This window comes from Drosophila obscura, unplaced genomic scaffold, assembly GCF_018151105.1.
Source record: "Drosophila obscura isolate BZ-5 IFL unplaced genomic scaffold, ASM1815110v1 contig_150, whole genome shotgun sequence".
NCBI lineage: Eukaryota > Metazoa > Arthropoda > Insecta > Diptera > Drosophilidae > Drosophila > Drosophila obscura.
Window position 1 is genome coordinate 10,982,713 of NW_024542736.1, and position 19,957 is coordinate 11,002,669.

The window sequence follows — 19,957 nt, forward strand, 5'->3', positions numbered from 1 at the left end:
CATATGTACCGTGAGGTGTCTTACCGCTGCAGCTTATTCAGATAATTATGAATTAATTTCTATGCCCCGGGCCCCTAGGAATGGTAATCTGCTATGCCCTGCTATATTAATCTGCATAATGGCCGACTGCCATTTCGATTTTACACATTAATTATCCGCAGATTTGAATATAACCCTGGGGATTTATTAACGTCGCGTGATTGCATTGTTTTTTGTTTTCTGTTGCTGTTGCTGTAATAATTAATGTGGCACTTTATTGATTTTACAACTTAAATTTCTATTATCCGTGCGAATGCTAATGAGCTACATGGAGGCCAAAAGCCGCCGTGAGCCAGTGACAATTGTTGGATAAAAGTGCAGAAATGAAACTGCAAAAAAAAATAAAGGTACGGCAGAAGCATGCATAAATTATAATTATGATTAATGGATTCCCAGAATAAGAATGCCATTAATAATTAATATACATTTGCACCCCGGAGCACAAGGTGAATTTAATGGGTGAAAATTCTCGTGAATTTTCTGAATCTTGAGGATTGACCTCATTCAACGGACCCTTGGCTCGTGGCCCAGTTAGCCGCCCATTTGAGTGCATAACAAATGAAGTTGGTAATAATAACCGGCAATTCATCTTGCCTTTTAGCACATTTACAGCTTGTTCCAGCTTGACCGCCGCCCACTTTTTATTTAGTTTTGACCAAGCTCTCAGCCCCGACAGCTGCTTTTACTGGCATTTAATTTGATGAGCAGGGAGAGCATTCCAGTGATTAAAGTTGCAAAGCAGCTGTCGTAATACTGGCCAGCAACCACTAAGTCAACAATTGGCCAAGGGGTTCCAGTCGAGATTTCTGTAGCTTTTGCCCGGGACAACAACAAATAAATACGTTTTGCATAAATCTTGTTGCCAGGACAACAGCAAGGGCCAGAGCCAGATAAGTGGCAGCAGCAACAGTCGCAGGCAAAGTCGAGTGGCGGGCACAAATACAAAGCAGCCAAAGGACAATTGCCTTCCCACCTTCTGCGGTTTGTCCTTCTCTGTGGCTTGACTGAACTCAAGCCCTTTGAGGCAGGTGAAAGCCTTAGGCAGCCATCTATCCATCTCCATCTCTGGCCCAAGCAGATCCAAAAGGATTCATAGTGCCAGCCGACTGACAGCATCGCGTGTGAATTGTGAATGTCGGCGGACGCGTTCGACCCCAGTGCATTATCACGCTCCGTTGGCCTTTTTCCGCCACTTAGTTTCTGCTCAAATTGAAATGAGTGGCAATTGATTTCCAATTGGCCCCAACAAATGCTACCCCCCACGGCACATGTGTTGGTTTATGTGCATTCATTCGTCCCATCATTTAATCGTTCAAATCGAATGGAATGGCATGGAAATCTAATTAGATTCGAATGCATAAAATGTGTTTCATGGCAGTACTAGCATCGGCAGCCGCATGGGCCGCATCTGCCCCACAATGCAGTCTATCGAAATCATATTTCTTGAATTCTTGAATTTGTCTCTAGTTGCAATTGGCAGGCGGGACAGCTTCCGCCTTTGCTCTAGACTGGTTCAATTTGCGGTTCCATTACCGGCAGCATATTGGCACATGCTCAGCTTCCACACCCACACCCACAGCCACACTCCTGACTTCTGCCATCTGTCCGGCCCCCGCTTATTTGTCAAAGTGGGAGACATTGCCGCCAACATTGGCCACAGTTGATCCTGGAGCTGCCCACAGCCCGGCGCGCCCGTCTCTTCCACGTTCACGTCTCGTCATCTGTGTGCTGCCCCGGTATGGCAATTTTGGGGCTCGGCTCGAGCGATAAACTCGAACATGACGCATTACGTACACACACACACACACACAATCATACTATATAGTACTCGTAGGAGGCCACTCAGCTGCTATCTATGTACGTGCTACATACAGCAGAGTACAGTATATATGCCTGCTGATACGCCCACACAGGCACACACCCGAGAGCTGTTGGGGAAAAACTATCTACGTCGCAGAAAAAGTTTCCTTTTTGCACCACGTTCCCATGAGTAACTTGTACCCCTTTGCGGTTGTGGCATCCAGCTGAAATGTGAATCGTTCTTGCTGGCTGCTGGCAGGCGCCAGGTTGGCCAGGAATCGAGCTGAACTAATGCTGCTCCTGATCCCAGTGCCTGTCAGTGTATGCCATATAGTCTCAAGCATTTAAATTCGACATTAATTGGATTATGTCTGTAGTTTGTTTACTCGGGCGTGCCACTCATCTCACTCATGTGCAATGATGCCTTGACAACGATGACGATGACTCCCCAATGATTCAGGTAGCGCACAGAAGTTGCATCAACTTATTTTTAATTTATTTATTTTGCATAATTGCAGCCATGCTTATTAAATCACAAATTAAATCCCCCCAGCCCAGACAGCAGTCGTATGAACCTGTATGAATGGGTTTCATCATCAATGTCTGGTTGACATTTGTTTACGAGGCAGGCAGGCATTCAGAATTGAATTCAATGGATTTTCAATTAAAATTCAATGTGGGATGTATCAATTCGACTAATGGCATTCTGTTCCCCTGCTACCATTTCTGCCCTGCACAAATTCAATCGGAGATTGCCTGCATATACGCAGAGAAGTGCGCTTCCTGTTTTAGCTGTTGTTGGTAGATATCCAATTTTATTTAGGCAGCTTCTCTTTTGGCCTAATAACAATATCGAGTCATATGTGCATGTGTAGGATGAAGGAATCAAATCATAGTTGGCCAGAGCCATCGGACAGGCCAATCGAATGGACGTAATTTTCATTTACTCATTGGCTTTGCAACCCAGGGAGCCGAAAATCATTTCATTTTGCAACGGATGCCTGCCAAAATGGAACCTGACTGCCGAAATGGAGAAAACAAGCAAACAACTTTTATATTGTTGCGTAAATTAGCTTGTTAGAAGGAAATAGGGAAAACAGCAGCTTCCCCATGAGTATGCATACGTACGAGTATTTACCACGCCGAAACACCCAAAACCACAACCACATCAACTCTCAATCCAACTGCCAACAAGTTTATAACTTTTTCTTTTTTTTTTCGGCACGCTCTGCCTTCGGATTGATTCGATTAAAACGTCAACCAACAGAAGCGACAACAACAAGCCAAGGAAAAACAATTCGCCAACTTGCGTGAGTATGTGTGTGTGTGCATGTGTGAGGGAGTGCGTGAGCTGACATTTCCGTTGGCCTTGTCATATCCATCTCGATCTGGCTGCCTGCAAAGTTGTCACACCAAATTTTTGCTTTACTTTTATTTTGTCGTCTTTGGCCCTCGTCTGTTGTTCTAGACGGGCGAAGGGTATACTGATTTTTCGTATGAACAGAAGAGTCCTACAGTTTTATAGCTAGCAGCGCAAATCTTTGCCAAGAAAATTACATTCAAGAAACCAGGTTAAAACTAAAAATAAAAACAATACATATTTTGTTTGTTTAATTTAAAAATATAAAATTTCTAACATAACTAATCCTAAAAAAATATTGCCAAAGTTGTGTACTGGTCAAGGGTATCCTGAGCTTCGGCCCCTGAAGCTTCCTTCCCGTTTCTTCTTGTTTTTGCCATCATGTCGCACATTTTTAGGACCCATCCTTCGACCCACTATATGACAGCCCTTTTGACATTTTGCTCCAGCCGCAGGCCGGGACAATGTTGGCAGTAAGGGGTCTTAGCCTGTCATGTCGTTTGATCTTTTATTGTGTTTGTTTTACGAGGCACCGTAAATCCCTTTCAAATTGCAAATTCTTTATGTTCGAATTTTGGGCTCTCGCATAAACACCCCTCCATCAACCATATGAATATATACGAGCAAAATGTACTTACATATGTACATATATATGTATGTGTGTATGCTTCGATTTGTATTTATTTGTGAATTTCATTCGCAATTTTATGATTATTATTTTTCGCTTCTGTTTCCGCTTTTTTCCAGCTACGCAGGATAAGTGAAAGTGAGTGTGCGCTGCCATGTGATGTCGCCAGCGGCATTGTCACTCCTATATTTTACACCTCATGGAACCACGCCCTCTGGAACCACTGGCCATGTCACTTTGACGGGGCTCGGGACGGACTCGATACTCGTGACTTTGGCGTGGGCTATGCTGCCCTGGTGAGTGATAAAAATTTATTGAATCGAAAACAATAAATATTTGATTTGATTCATTTCGTCGAGCATCGCTCGAGTGTGTCCTGTGCCTGTTTCCGCAGTTTGCAGCTCATCATTCAATTGCGATTGATTTCGTGCCGTGTCCACTTGGTTAATTGAAATACAAAATTGTTTATAGCCTCTAAACGGCTGGAATGGGGACGACACCAAATGGATGATGGTCCATAAAAAAAAATGAAAAAAAAAAGAAGAAATATACCAGAAATGAAAAGAAGTTGCCTTCAAATTTTGGGTCAAAGTGTAATTAACTTTAGGGGCATGCCTTCATTTGCAGCCCATCAAGAAGATGAAGGAACGAATTAGGAGAAATCCCCACAACAAGTAGAACAAAACCAGCAAGGACACGGCGGAATAAAAGGCCAAAATCCCAGCCATTTCAACGCCTATTACAACTGCAAATGAACCCATAAACCCATTTAAGCAATGCCCGGAACACGAAACACGAAAACTTTTGCAAGTCGACTGGCATGTCGCCCCCATCCCGTCCTGTCCCGTCCAGCCTTTCTGATTATTGCTCAACACTTGAAAAGTTTTTTGTGGGTGGACGGCGGTAGGACGGTAGCCGACCTGGGCTTACTGGCACCCACATGCGCCAAAGGTATCGTATCCGCCGAGACAGCGGCAAGGCCAGCACTTTGAATAGGAGATAAAAATGTTACGTGTCCGTGTCGGGCGCTGAATGAAGAAATATTTCTGTTATCGCAGTGAAAAGATGTTCTGGTGCTCTTCGTGTTTACCTTGGCCATTGTTGGTGCTGCTCCTGATGAGCCATGTCCATTCCCATGGAACAAAGTCACAGCCTTAGCAATTTCTTCAGCTTTAGCATTTAAATGAGCAAACTGCTGAAAGGCAAGTCGAAAAATTCTCCTTTGTGTTGAAAACGACAGAGACGGGACAACTTCAGCTCCACCGCTTAGCATATGCAATGGAAATACCGGAGATTGAAAACTGAGCCAAGATAGACAACAGATGCCCAGACTACGGACGATTTGTGGTGGCAAAGGCAACCAGCCGGGTGTCCCGTCCACCAGCGTCACTCAAGTTACAACAAAAGGAATCCGGGATGAGCGCGTGTCCCTTCCCGGATTTCTATTCGCAGACAATTCCCCTTCACCGACTATCCCCCATTCTTGTCTGCCTTCCCTCAGCCTTTGTGCAACATCATCAACAAATCGTCAATAACACTTGACACTCGTTCAGGATCCTCGACCCTTTTGGCCCCAGCCAGACCCGGCAGTTGTGAACTTTTAAAAAAAATTACTTTTTCGGCTCTGCGATAAACGGCGACCCTAAAGAAGGAAATGCCGCCTAGATCTCCCCCGTCGGCCCTGTCCCTGTATGTTGGCTGCTAACAATTTGCCACACATAGAGGCAGCCATCGAGTCATTGGAGCCGTTGTCAAAGGCAGCCAGGCGAAGCAGACGAACCAACAATAAGAGAAAAGTTTCGGTATCCCGGAACCTGACCTAACCGCCGTAACCATGGCAATGGGGGCACAAGACGAGTGCCATCAACGTTTTGACCTTGATGATTTTTCCACGGCCTGACTGATAAGTATTTCTGGCTCTGTGCTTGCCTGACCGGGCCGCCAAATCAACGTGAAATGAATAAGAACCAAACTCAAACAATTCAATCAGACGAATATTAAATGCTCTTATACTCGAATTGTTTAACTTAGGAGTTCAATTTAACTCTGAATTTTTGGTTTTTATAAAACGATATGTTAAACGTTGTCTTTTTCTTAATTTTATGTTACTTCACTTCGGCTGGAGATAAGTTTGTTTTCTTATTTCTTATAATTTATTTAGCTTTGATAAGCTTTAACAGAAACATAAGATCCTCCTTTGAACCAGCTTCCTCCATTCAATATACATATGCTTTAGTTTATGCATAGCACATACATACAGAATGAATATACCTCCAGGTAGGGTACTAAAAAATGTGCATAAATAAATAAAGTAAGAGAAGTGATGGAGGAAACTTTTTACTTTAATTATTTGTCTCCTTTTGTTGTGTTTGAATTTGTTTTTTTTTTTTCTGGGCCCTTGTCCTTCCTTTTCTGTTTGCCTTGCTGATTCCGCTAGATGTTTGGCTTCTCTTCCTGTCGCTGGCAGCATTTCCATTCCATGCCATTCCGTGCCGTACTCGTACGCCTCATGCTTAGTTTCTACTGATTGCCGGAGAGAGAAAGAAAGGTAGCGTGAAGGCGGATGTGCAACATGTTTGAAATTCTACGAGCGTTGCTCACGTCCCTTTTCACTTTTATTAGTGTATATCTGTTGGGTGTTTGTGTGTGTGTCTATGTTGGGGAGCCAAATTGAATGACTTGCCTGGTTGGTTTGGTTCTGTATCGAAGGCCTGTCTCTGCAGCTGCCTCTGTCTCTGTTCATCTGCTGTGGTTCTATTTCACCCAGCACGTTAATGTCTCGCCCCGGCCTTTGCCCTCGTCTGCTGATAGTGACACTCATATCCGTGAAATGCAAATGTATGCGTGCCTCTTGAACATTATGAATAATTCCGGTTAAGATTCCTTTTCTGCCATTTGCCATGCCATGCCATTTTTGCCCATTCGCATTCGCATTGTGTTCTCTTTACCGTGCGCCACCTCCACCTGAGCATAAGTAGTTGTTGCTTGTTAAGCGACTTGTTTTGTTCTTTGCTGCTCATTCTCATTCTGTTTCTCTTTCTCATCCTGGTTCCTATTGCCATTGTAGTTCATTCTCGTTCGTTGTCGTGAGCTGTGACATTTATTATGCAAAACGGAAAGCAAAGTAGCAGACAAGCAGACAGGCAGCCCAGGCAATCGGCAGCCAGCTTGGAAGCTCTCGCAAAACGTTGTGGTTTGACACCCGGCCCCGGCGGCGATGATTAAACCAACTACCCCCAGTCCGGATCCGATAAACGAGGCAGCAGAAGGCGGCAGCCGGAATGAATCCTATCCGATCCGATCCGGTTGCCCATGCATTTCTCATTATTTCCGCTACATTTACCGACTTTTGAATTTTGATTAACGAAAGGTGATAAAAAGGTTTTTCGGGCTGGAGCTCCAATTTAATTTGGGTGAAAGGTCTCTGCCTCTGCCATCTGACACGTTTTCAATTCGAAACGAAGATTTCGGGGCACCCGAAATGAATATTCTACTTTACTCTCTCTCTCTCTCTGTCTCTCTTTCCTTCTGCTCCTCCCTTTCTGTCACCATTCCTTGTGGGCTGTTGTGGCCTAATTCGAAGGCGTCAAATTGATGGTCTGCCATTAAATCACACATCCTCTCACACACGCACACAGGAGGGAAAACCACAATCTTGTCACCCACTGCGGTTTCCACAGGGTCAGGGTCAGTGTGTCCGTGTATCGGTGTGAAGGACAGCGGAATGAATTATGCCAGCGGCTAAAAAACTATGACAACTCTCTCATTGGTGTTGGTATTGGTATTTTTGTTTGTGATTAATATATTCATATCGTTGCGATCATCAAAAATAATTTACTTTCATCAATTGTAAAGCAACGGAATTGTAAATTACTTTCCATCAAATTCCGCTCAATTATACTAAGTGACACCAGTGGGGCGACACCAACAATGGTAGCTCCACTACAATTAATAATAATAGAGAACGCCCTGCCACTCTCCGTGCCCCACCCAATTAGCTACAGTATAATGGAATGTATGTGTGTGTGTGTGTGTGTACGGCAAATGTCACCGGGATAATTGAAAATTAATTATGTTGACATATTTGGAAAGTGATTGTTGAGATGGCGACTCGTTGATGTTGCCCGCGCCATATAATTCCCCGTCCAGGAGCGACTGACTACTGGCCAAAGGCCTGTGGCAAATTAGCCATCCCCAGCGCGTGGGGAATGGCATACGACTATGGCTAGCCTCGCCTGGCCTGGCCCTAATAGAAGCCTGTCAGGTGGCCATTCATTTGGTGATGGCGCGACGAAGCTTTGTCCCTCGATTCGGGGCCACGTGATAACTGGGACTGGCTCAATGGGCGCTATAATTTTGTATACCCTCTACGCGTGGGAGTTCAAGGGTATATTGTTTTCGTGCGTCTTTAATATAACTGATGTAGCTATACATGTGCTTCGGTATGTCTGTCCTTTAGACAAACGGAGTTAATCCTTTGTTTTAAACATTCTATGAAATAAATTCAATCCATATTGCGAATAGAATCGCGCTAAGTAAGGGGTAAACCATAGTCTGTAATCGGTAATTGCTCCCTATTTTACTTTGTTCATTTGTTATTTGTCCCTTCATAGGACACATAGTATTTGGCTTTAATTGATTAAACGAGGCAACAGCTTTAACCATGGCTTTGACATTTCAGCTTATTATGACTTTAGCCATTGCAGAGTGCTCCGTAGCTCGGGACAAAGGATGCAGCATGCGAGGCCAGAAGACGAGACGGAAGGAACCAAGCCAACTGCTCCGACCGATTCATTATGCGTCTGTGCTTCCGTGTGCCGCTTGTGTGAGCTCTGTGTATGTGTGCGTGCTGCCTTGTCTGTGTGGATGCGTGTGTGTGTGAGCAAACATAAAGACGGAAATGCAAACCAACTGGCAACAGCAAGAGAAACAACGAGGCAACAACAGCCACGGGAAAAAGGCAAATGTGAAAAGAGCGAAATAATAATTTCTAAAGAGCAGAAGTTAGGTTTGCATAAATAACGACAGTTTTGTTCCCATTTTGTTTGCATACTAAATGCAGTTTCTGCTTTCAAGACAAACACAAAACTCCCTCGCACTCACATTAAAGCTAACCACTGTACCGGGACTAAGACTGGGACCGGGACGGAGGCAGGAAATAGTCCGACGGTTTTTTCCCCTAGGGATCATGAGATTAAAGTGCTGCCTTCAATTCAGGTCCAAGTGGTCAGTTCTCTTAAGAGCAGTCTGCAGAGCGTAGTCAGCATTCTCGCTATAGAATTCCCTTAACTCAACAGGCGAAAAGAAAATCAGGTTACTGTACATGTATTCAAAATTATGTATCCAATGGGGTGTTTTTTTATTCTTAACCGCCAGGGGGTAGCTTTACAAAATAACTAATTCGTTGTTTGATCTAACCTTAGGGCATAAAATACTTTAGACTGTGACTTTTAGTCTCTACACTCATATTCAAATTTAATATCCGGTTTTTTAATGGTAATAAAATAAATTAAAGTGAATAAGTGAAATTTACATTGATTTTTATGCAAATATATACATATATATAAATAAATAATCTATTCAATTTTTATATTTTATTATATTTTATTTAAATATGAAATATATTTAAATCAAATATTTTTTATTACTTTTAAAATGTAAAAATGTAATTTATTTTATTCCAGAGTGAAATTTGTTGGTATAATTTTTAAGTCTTAATGTAAATATTCAAACTTTAGATTTTTCTTCTGCGTGTAATATCTAAAACTTCTTATTCAACTAAGATTCTGCTGAAGAATGGGATAAGGAATTTAGGTTTTGTACTGAAGATCTCTGACACAAGACCGACTATTCCCAGTAGATCTGGACAGAGAACTCTAACCAATTTATTATATTACATTTTAACGAGTACAATATACCCATGTGCTCGATGAATCTCGGCTATAATTAATTTGTAGGCAGGAGTCAACCTCCTAATTAAGTACATTAAAAAACTTAAACAAAATGTATGTAAATTACACAAATTGCTATGCAAAGTTAGCCAACATTTTCATGTGAGATATTAATGGGCAGGCAGATTACAATACAATGTTGGCATTTGCCCCTCTCCACAACCTAGATGGAAAACAGACAAACAACTAATAAACCTTTGCAAAAAAACCAAAAAAAAAACTACCAAAACGGGTCTGAATGTGGCATTTCCTTGCTGTCCCCGGCCATCAAAACAAACGCATTTCGAGACTAACGCGCAAATGTCACGCAAACCCTGTTCTATTTCAGCATTGCAGTGTACTGCCCTGGAATGGGAGCCACACGGAGCCCATACCTCCTTAGGGCACATTGCCACACGTTCCCAGCACACCGCCGCTACCCACTCGATACGGATACGGATCCGGAACCATGACGCTATCAAGCGGAAGTGGCACATGCAGCCGACCGCGCACTGTTCACCACTCAATCGCAAATGTGAAATACCAAAAATAGAGGGAAAAGAATTCGAGTCCAGCGATGCGTTGCTTGGGAATTATGGGACTGAATAGGCGCCAGCGCAGGGTTGGCAAAATATCGGAGCAATTAGTAATCCCGATTACAAGACAGCAGGAAGTTTTATTTTTACAATTCATACCCAAGTTACAGTACCCCCTAAACATTTGCCGCCATTATCGACTCAAACTTTTCACATTATTTCCCAGGCCCATGCCTGGGCCACTGCGGCCGCTTTAACCTTTCAGTACAGTAATTATTATGTGGGTTAAACGCTTCTACAACCCAACACCCAGCCCCAGAGCCACACAGCCACCCATTGGCAGAGGCGTGATGTGTGCGCTTCGAGAGGTAGACAGACAGCGACACACATTCAACCAGCATGGCAGTCTTGTTATACCCGATACTCGTTGAGTAAAAGGGTATGTTGTGCTCCAGCAAATGTTTGTTAATGGCCGATGGAAGCGTTTCTGATCCCCATAAGGTATATACATATATTCATACACAATCCCTAAAGCCATTACGCATACATATATTCGTATATGTCGTGCAATCTTCTGTGATTTTTTGTATGTCATGATGTACCACAAAGATTCTCGTATGCATCGATTTTTGTATAGTTTCTGGGTAAAGGATATCCCTAAGTCGGAATATTGTCTATGCTGGTATGGCACCATGTTTTTAAGGAATTATTTCAATGGAAGGACCGCTTCTGCCTCTTGGGCAGGCACTGAGCCGAACCGTAGCCTCCGCATGGCCTGTCAGTGAACCAGTCACTCGCTCATTCAGGCAGTGCCGACTATCTGACGTCATCTGCAGATTGCGTGGCCGATTCAATAAAAGGGTTAAGTGTCTTTTGCTTTTTATGTTCACTTTTCATTAGTAAATAAAAATCGATATGTGAGCGAGTGGCCCCCCGTCTTTGTCTTAATGGAAGCCGAAGCGTCTTCCAACCATCGTGTCTCATGGTCGCTATGGTCCCTATGCAAAGGCGAGATCCTCATCTCATCTTTTGGCCATGCTGGGCCAGAGCACACACAAAAGTGTGTACATTGGTGACAGGCTTTATGATTGTTGGTTCTTATGCTGCCACTGGTGCTGCTGGTGGCAAATCATTATAAGACGCCACGAGCAAATAAACTTGACAAACATTTCAATCAAAAGGCGACCCAAAGTTCCTCCTGTCAGTGGCAGACATAAATTTAAAGCCACGCGGCGTATGCGCTATGTCAACGCACAAAGGCAAACATTAATATTTACTTAGCCGCACCGTCAGCCGCAGACAGCGGCCGGCAGGTGCACAATTAAACAACATTTTCACGCACAAAAGCATTAATTAATTATTTGTTTTTTTTTGTGGTTGGCTAAAACCGGAGAGACGCAAAACAACAAAACAACAAAACTCGGAAATACACAGAAACGCAAGCCAAACACTCGGAGTGACTCCAGGTTTATCAAAGACGTGGCGGAAGCATGGCAAGTCTGCGAATACGAGTTGAATGCAACCAAATAGCCGTGTCCAACCACGGCCACGCCCACGACTGGCGCTGGGGCAAACATTTGCGCATTTCTTTCGCGGCTGCGTTTTCCCTTTTCAGCTTGGGACTGAAAGGGACTTGAGGGAATTTCATCGCGCATAATGTGCCGCATTGCGGTTTTTCCTTAGCCGTGGCAAGAGTTGCTGCTTGCTCAACGCCGCAGGACAAGACACACACACACACACACAGACACAGGGAGAGAGACTGGTGGAAGCCAAGTTCCTTACTGTGTAAGTGTAAGACTCGCGATGTGTGAGAGTTGAACTGAATTTTGAGCATAAACGGCATAAAATATGTGAGCAATAAAACAGACGATTGAAATGCTCGAGTCGGAAACTTTTGCGAAAATGCCTTTAAGCGCCATCGGCAGCAGCATTGGAAGGCTCCCCTCCCACACGTCTGTATCTGTGCGAGAGTGGCCTCCATGGGCTTGATTTATGCCACATCCACACACATACGAGTATGTCGATGCCACACACTTTCCGTGTGTGTATGTGTGTTTAAGCCGGTGAATGGGCGCCATTGAAGCCAAGCTGGCAGCCCGACTGCCTATGAATTGCCTGTTTTAGGCTGAGCTCCTGGCTCTGCTGGCTTCTGCTTCTTGGTTGGTAGACACATCACTCGGGCTTGGGCTTCCATTCACATTTATTTCACCGACTTTTCAAAGGCTGCCAACAAACAACTACGAATTTATGCATGTGTATGCTAGTCTATGGCTTTGGCAAAAGTGTTTGAATTCAGGGAATTAGATGACTTTCCGAAGCTGTCTTGCCAAGATTTTGCTTTCAAGTATTCCGTGTATTTGTTTTGCTGTCCAATTTTCGGCAAACAAAATGCCAGGCAAACTCTCTCCTCCATACATTTCTATGAGAAGCAGACCTTGCGGCTGCCTCTACTACATGTTTCGATGTTGTATTTTTAGTACACAAGCTTGGCCTAACAATAATAGCAGCAGCAGCAGCAGCAAAAGCAAAAGCAACAAAAACAAAACTCATTCCACTTTCAACGCGTCGGTCTATCTCTTTATAATTTCGTTCGCATTTTTGATGAGCGATGAAAAGTATGCTCCCATTTTGGACGCTACCCACAGGCAAATGTCTGTAATCTAATTTTAAAACGAAATTACATGAATAAAATGGAAAATTTTGCCAAAATTTGTTTGATTGCTGGTTGCAAGAGCATAAAGGATAAGAATTTAAAATAGGTTGTTCAATTTTCAATGAAGGGTTTTGAATACAACAAAGTTCAACCCATGGTGTACAAAGAGCTATTCTAATTTTGTACAGAAACAAAGCTATAGTCTACTTAATAAATAATATCAAATAAAATAGCTTAACATAATAATAAATAGTTAATTAATTGGAACATAATGAAACTACTAATACATATATTATTTTCCATTATCAACTTCGAGAAAAAACATAAAATATAAAGTTATATTTAGATGTAATAAACTCGGCAAGTGTACTCAAGTTTCGACATTTTCCATTTGTTTCTTCCTGGACTACTTATTCCCCAAATGCCCCTAGCCACTCTTCAATGCTTGCTTCATTTTAAAACTGTGATGATTACAAGAAATTAACGCGTTTGTTGGCTCCCCATCCACACCCATCTGGAGCCAGTGGCACACTCCATCGTAAAGCGTCAAAGTGGTATCGTTAAAAAGAAGCGTAAAAAAGCAAAGCTCATCAACTTACTTGGAATTAATCAGCGGCATTGGACGCAGCGGAGCTGCATGCATTCTTCATGGGTTCGCTTATGCTCGTAAATGTCTCTATCTGTATATCTATCTGGGTGGTCCTGGACGCGTTACCGGTCGCCGTATCGGGGGCCCTGTCTGTCAGTCTGTTGCTTTGGGGCTTGAGAGAGCGCGTGCATCGTTAACAGCTTAATTGCTGGCCCATTCACACACAGTTGACGTCATACCAGGAGCCGTCGCCAGGCGCCACATGCTCGGCAGGATGGATGCGATGGGGTCCAAATCCCAGCTTCCTGCTGGGCTTCACTATGCCTTTGTTCTGCTACTTTTGTTTCCTTCTATTTGTGTTTGGAGCGCTTTTTACGTTGCAGCTAATCCGTTGTCGTGTGTGGCGCGATAGAATTCTTAGGCCTTGTCTTGGTCCTCCTGGCTCCCTTCACCTTATTGCAGGGGCATAGCCATGCGTGCTTTCACTTATGCATATAAAATCCAGAGCAGAACGACGCGGAGCCGAGCAGCTGCTTTCGCTTATCGCTTAAGCACTTGATCCGCCGAGAGGCATAAAGACATTACATGACAAAGCGATTTGCCGCGACTCGCACGGAACTCCGGACTCACTCTCGGGCACACTTTTCTCCATAGGTAAACGTAAATTTATATATGTATGCACGAGTATGTGTGTGTTCTTTATTTAGAGAGGAAAACTCGCGTGATTTGTATTTCCGTTCAATTACAGTGACTGTGACTAGAGACACTCAATTTAATAAACGAAATACTTTTTGATGGATACTTTTTATTTAAAATATTTCTGGTTTTTGATAAAATTCTATTATATTTTCACTTGAAGATTCCTTTGCTTTCTTAATAAATTTAGCACTTTGTTATGAATAAAATTGATTATGAAATAAATTGATTTATTTCTTATATTTATTAGTAAAATAAAATCAGACTAGATTTGATATGTATCGTTAGAGTTATTACTTTAGTTAAATGTTTCCTTTAATTTAAACACTTTTTTGTAGTGTGTGTTTGTGATTTGTTTTTAATAATTCATCTCGTGTGATTGGAGTGATTGGAGTTCTTGGAATTAATATGCCTGAAAAGAGAAGAAATACAGAGATTACCAAATTATTGAATAAATTGAACCTTTAAATAATTGTATAGGAAATTATTTGTAGCTAACTAGCATAATTCCATACAATTGACAGCCTAATTAGGCACATGCAATGCCAATCAACCCGACTGTATGCCATTCCTTGCATTGGCCCATTATCTGGCGGCCTCTACGCCGTTCCACCTGTCTCGTACGTAACTGAAACAACTGGGATTAGGACCCTTAGGAGCTTCCAAGCTTTTTACTTGTAGGGTTGTAATTACATCAGAGCCGAGATTTTTCTTTGCACCTCAAGAACAGCAACCCCCGCACACAAAAACACAACCATATGGGGTATAATTAGAGCATAATTACAGCTCGACTAATACTCGAGTTTCAGGCAGAAAACTGAATGGCAGCAGGAGAAAAGAAAAATTAGCAGTCCGAGAAGGGGAGAGCGAAAGCTCCTACAGTCGGTCATCTATTAAGTATAATCAACGCCACGGCAAGCGGAAATAGACAGATTTCCGGCTATTAAACGCCCAACAGAGCGGCAAAGACGCTCACGGTCGGCTCACAGCTGACTGCACTGAGAAAAAACACGATTTAAGGTAATTCGGGAGAAGTAAAAGTAAAGTATTTTCTTCGTCATTTTATTAGTTATGCAATATTTTATTCCCACAAAAAAATCCGTACAAATTTGTCTAATTAAAGCCTTTTGCAATTTTAATTAAAACTAAATCGGCTGATGTATAAGTAAAACTGCAGAGGTATTTCAGTCAATTTTGTTTGAATCAAGTATCAGACATAAATACGAATGTACATTGTACATACATACATATGTACACAAAGAAACACAAGTACAAATGAAATAAAAACATTAATAATGTTTATTCTGTGAAATCCTTAATAAAAAAAAAATACACAAAGTTGAAACATAAACAAATTTAATTTGAATTGACATATTAATTATTTTAGCTGTCAAATCTTTAAGAGCATTATTTTATTAAAAAAAAACTCCCTTAACACGTAATCATTTGCTTTTGTTGCATTATAAAAAGTTGTTACAAAATTTGTTTGTTCAAGTTAAACTTTACAGCAATTTCAATTGTATTTGTATGGTAAAAAATGCATATAAAATATGAACAAAAAAACTATAGACAGTTTAAATCTGTAAAACGCTTGAAGTTTCAATTGGGTTCATTCTGTGTGAAGTTTCAGTGTAAATTTGAAGGTTAAAATTAATGTAAACAAAAATTTAATATTAATAATTTTCCGCTGAGTGTAGTCCTAGAGGAATCATGCACAATGTGTGTGGCATAAATTGAAAAAAAAAAAAAAATTAGAAATGTTAATTAGCTGTAATTTGCTTGCAGCACGAGCAGGGAGGCAAGCTGAGAAGGTGGCATTGAGCCAAAATGCGTAGGCGCCTCTTGACATTGACACACACTCCTGTAACACCGACTCCTGACACACACACACACAGCAACGCAGCAGGTGTTGCCTTAATGATGTAATGCTCCCCCCTTTGGGGAGCCCTGCCTGCCACCCAACTCAATGCCCATATCCATCCACATCCGCCTTGTACCTCACATTACTGAGTGGCCTGGCCCTGCTCCACCGGTATACCCTTAAACCGGTGAGCTCATTTATTAACATAAACAGTTCATTTGTATTAAACTGACATTCGCAACATGAGAACATGGTAGCAACATCAGAGGAGTGGGATCGGTAGCTGATAGGCAATAGACGATAGCTGGATACAATAGTTGGAAGCGGGCGTGTGGGTGTGGCCTTGCCTAGATGCTATCTGGCTCGGGGGCATATTCAAACTGTCTTATTCGTACATGAATGCAAAACATAAACTTCGATTAGCAGGGAACAACAGCTAGTGGCAAACAGCAAACAACAAACAACAAATAGCTAATGGCTACTAACAAAATGGCAGTGCCAGAAAATGAAAGGAAAATAGGAGCATGAGAATACCATTTTGAAACTAAATATATTCTTTGTGTGTGTCTGTCTGTGTCGCTATTGAGTTCCTTGTTGTCCAAACAGCTCACACACTTGGTATGCTCTGTGGGTCGCTCTTCGGCTAGCAACATGAAACGTGGATTCATTGTTCAACTCGCAGCCATTTCATTTTCGTTACATTCATTTGCTGAATTTTATTTATTTTTGTTTTTTTTTTTCGTGTTTATCCAGAACACGCGATATGGCAATTGATAAAACACCGGGTATTCGATATTTACCCCCACTCCTAACTGTTGGCTGGCAGTCATCGTTAAGGCATAAACTGGATTCGCATTTGCCTTGTTTCATATTTTATTATTATGTGCAATAAGTGTGTGTGTGTGTGTGTGTGTGTGTGTGCCTGCGTTTGTTTTTTGTTTTATTTGAACTAAATCATTAATAATGTCATGTTATTTGCATTTCACTAAATTTGAGCAACGAGAGAACAGTGATTTATTACGCTTTGGTGGATACAAGCCAAATAATGACCTACATTTATAGCCCGTACATGTTACGCCTGAAATAAGAACCACATCAATTGAAGCATGTACTTACACTTTCTGTACACAGTGCACAAATCTTTGAATAAATCTAAAATTCTTCGAAATGTTTCTATTGGTTCGATATTACCTTTTTACAAAATGAATGGTTTTTGTTTTTTGTTTTTTTTTTCGATTTGCAGTACACAAACCCATTTTGCATTCGATAACAAACTAAAAACCATTTTCCAATACAAACATTTCATATTTTCTTTCCCCATAGGAGTTATTTTTTTAGTGCTCCTATCTAGAACTAAAGTTGGGGCCAAAAAGTGAAATTGAACAGTTTATTTGGCTTTTAGGTATATCTGAACATGATTAAAATTCAGCATTATTTTGACATTGCTTTAAATAAACGCGCATGTACGTAACATATTAAAGAGAGATATGCCTAGAAACTTTAGCTTGTAACTTAATTTTCATACTGCACTTCCGCAGCAAACTTATGTGGATCTGTCTTGAAATGTTCCGCATCGTTTTGTGTTAGTTTAAAACTCTGTCAAAAGATCAATAACCTCACCTATCTATCTATATACACACACAATCCTTTACCCGTTTTGGAGTCCTTGAAAATATGATGATGCATAACCCTCACATAAATCATTCTTCTTTCGGTACGTTCTAATGGAGTTTGACTTTAGTTTTTTCGAATTTTTCAACACAAAAAGGAACACAGTGGAGGGCCGAACAAAAAAATATGGCCCGCGGCTCGATTTCGACATGGTTTGGTTGTTATTGAACACGGTTAGCCCAAGAGTAGCGACGGGTACAATGGGTACACGGTGTGTGTAAAAGGAGTAGGAAGAAGAATTATGGCTGTATGACGGCAGTGGCAGCAGCAACTGCGGTGTAGTGTGGCAACTGCTGCTGCTGCAAGTGTGTCGTAAATTCTGATAAAATTGTCTGAAATTTAATTACGGCCTGGCCTATCTCGAGGCTGCAGTTGATGCAGCTGCATTTCAATTCAAAAACATGTCAGAAGCCTCAGCCCGGAGGCCATTCTATCAGGTAATTTATTGTGGTAGTACTTCAGCAGCAGGAGCGCTGATGCAGTAGCAGGTGCAGCAGCCCAGACTAGACCGAAATTCAGTTCTAAAAATCCAACCCATACGTATGTATATGGCACTGCACAGATATCACTTACATGGCCAGCGATGCTGTCGAGGAGCGGCTGCATTTTGTTTAGCGACATGTCCCGCGGATACACCGACACGGCACGGAGAATGCAGAAAAGCCCCGGATATGTGTATGGAGATAATAGGGCAGCTAAACTGACATTTTTGGCTGCCAGCTCAACAAACCGCGACGCGAACACGGATACGGGATCGGGTACGACTACGGGCACGGGCACGGGCACGGGCAAGGGTACGGGACACGGACACGGGGTCGAAACTGAGTACGAGTGTGGGCGGTGAAAAGATGTGGAAACAGCGTAGGTGTCAGTATTTTAGTTGCGGCAGGGGCACGTTGCAAGTGGCACGTTGTGAATTTGCAACTAGCCGTTGGATTTGCGGCTTTAGCACAAACTCAATCTGCGTGGACCGAGTCCGAGGTGGCGCCACAATGGCGGAAGTAATGCCAGCCAGCGGTTGCACTCGCTCTGGTCATGTTGATGCCACACACACACACACACACATAAACACACACACTAGAGGACACTAGGCACACACTACTTTAATACAAAGCACACACTCTCTATCTCGGAGCGGGTTGTAAAACAGTAAATGAATTCCGTGTGTGGGTATAGCCTGTGGCTGTTCCGTTGGAAGATCTCACTGAGGTTCACTTCTGGCCACGATATCGTTATCCTTTGGGGCTATTCTCTCGGGGCTATGGCAACCGCGCGTTGCTTGTTCATTGCTTGACTGCGGCAAACTGACAGGCGAGGAAAGCGCGCCGTTTGCCGTTGCCGTTGCCATTGCCATTGCCTAGGTCGTGTCGTTGGCCCGAGCACGAGCACGGACTTCGAGCCGGATAAAAACGAATGAAGAGTAACTTTCGGCTAAGAGAGCCGTGGTACTCTCTTTCTGTGGGACTTTCAGCATGGGCCAGACCGGAATGCCGCTTAAAGTCAATGTTGGCACTGCGATTAAGGCCTTTGGGACTGGCCTTATTTTAGGTTTGCTACGGATTGCGCTTCAAATTCAATTTGGCCACTCTCACGATGGCTGCTGCTGCTGCAATTTCGGGCAGCACTCAAAGACCGGCACCCACTCGGACTCCCCCGCCCCCGCCCCTTCGGCCCTACAGCAGCGCCCACACAAACACCTCAGCACATGCAAAGTATGGCCGAGCAATTGGGTCAATTGGTCATGGCTGTCAAGGTCTTAAACTTTCGTATTTATGGCATGCCAGGCATTGTAATTTTTACTTTAATTTGTTAAAAAAAAAAAAAGGGGGAAAAGGGAAAAGAAAACCTCTCATTTTCGCCCGGAATGCTGCTGATGGCATCTCGATGACGCTAAGGGGGCTGCCAGGGTATGAGGTGGAATTTGTGGGTGGCAGGGTGCCAAGTGGCTGGCTGGCTGCGTGCGTTGCATGTGCAGCAATTTCCGCCGCAGTCGCGTGCTTCCGCTTACAAGCCTGTGCCCTGCCAGGCCATGCGATGCCTCGGCATGCCGCGAATGTGGCAGGAGACCCGCCTGGACAGCACTTAAGTATCTGTTGCCAACAAAGTGACACCCTCCAGATAATATCCGCAACTTGCGGTCGCCATTCGAGACACATACACATATTTAGCTTCCCTCCCCAAGGGCTGCGTGGAC

General features: G+C 42.8%; 1 protein-coding gene across 1 annotated transcript in view; it reads right to left on the reverse strand.

The window, feature by feature from the left end:
- LOC111077196 overlaps positions 1-18,546 on the reverse strand; it is a 105,396-nt gene extending 86,850 nt beyond the window's left edge. Inside the window, exons 1-2 of the mRNA XM_041596417.1 lie at positions 18,337-18,546; positions 13,546-14,643 (exon numbers count right to left, since the gene is read on the reverse strand). The gene's annotated coding sequence lies outside the window, so the exon portion shown is untranslated. The remainder of the gene's footprint in view (positions 1-13,545; positions 14,644-18,336) is intronic.
- Positions 18,547-19,957: the final 1,411 nt, after the last annotated feature.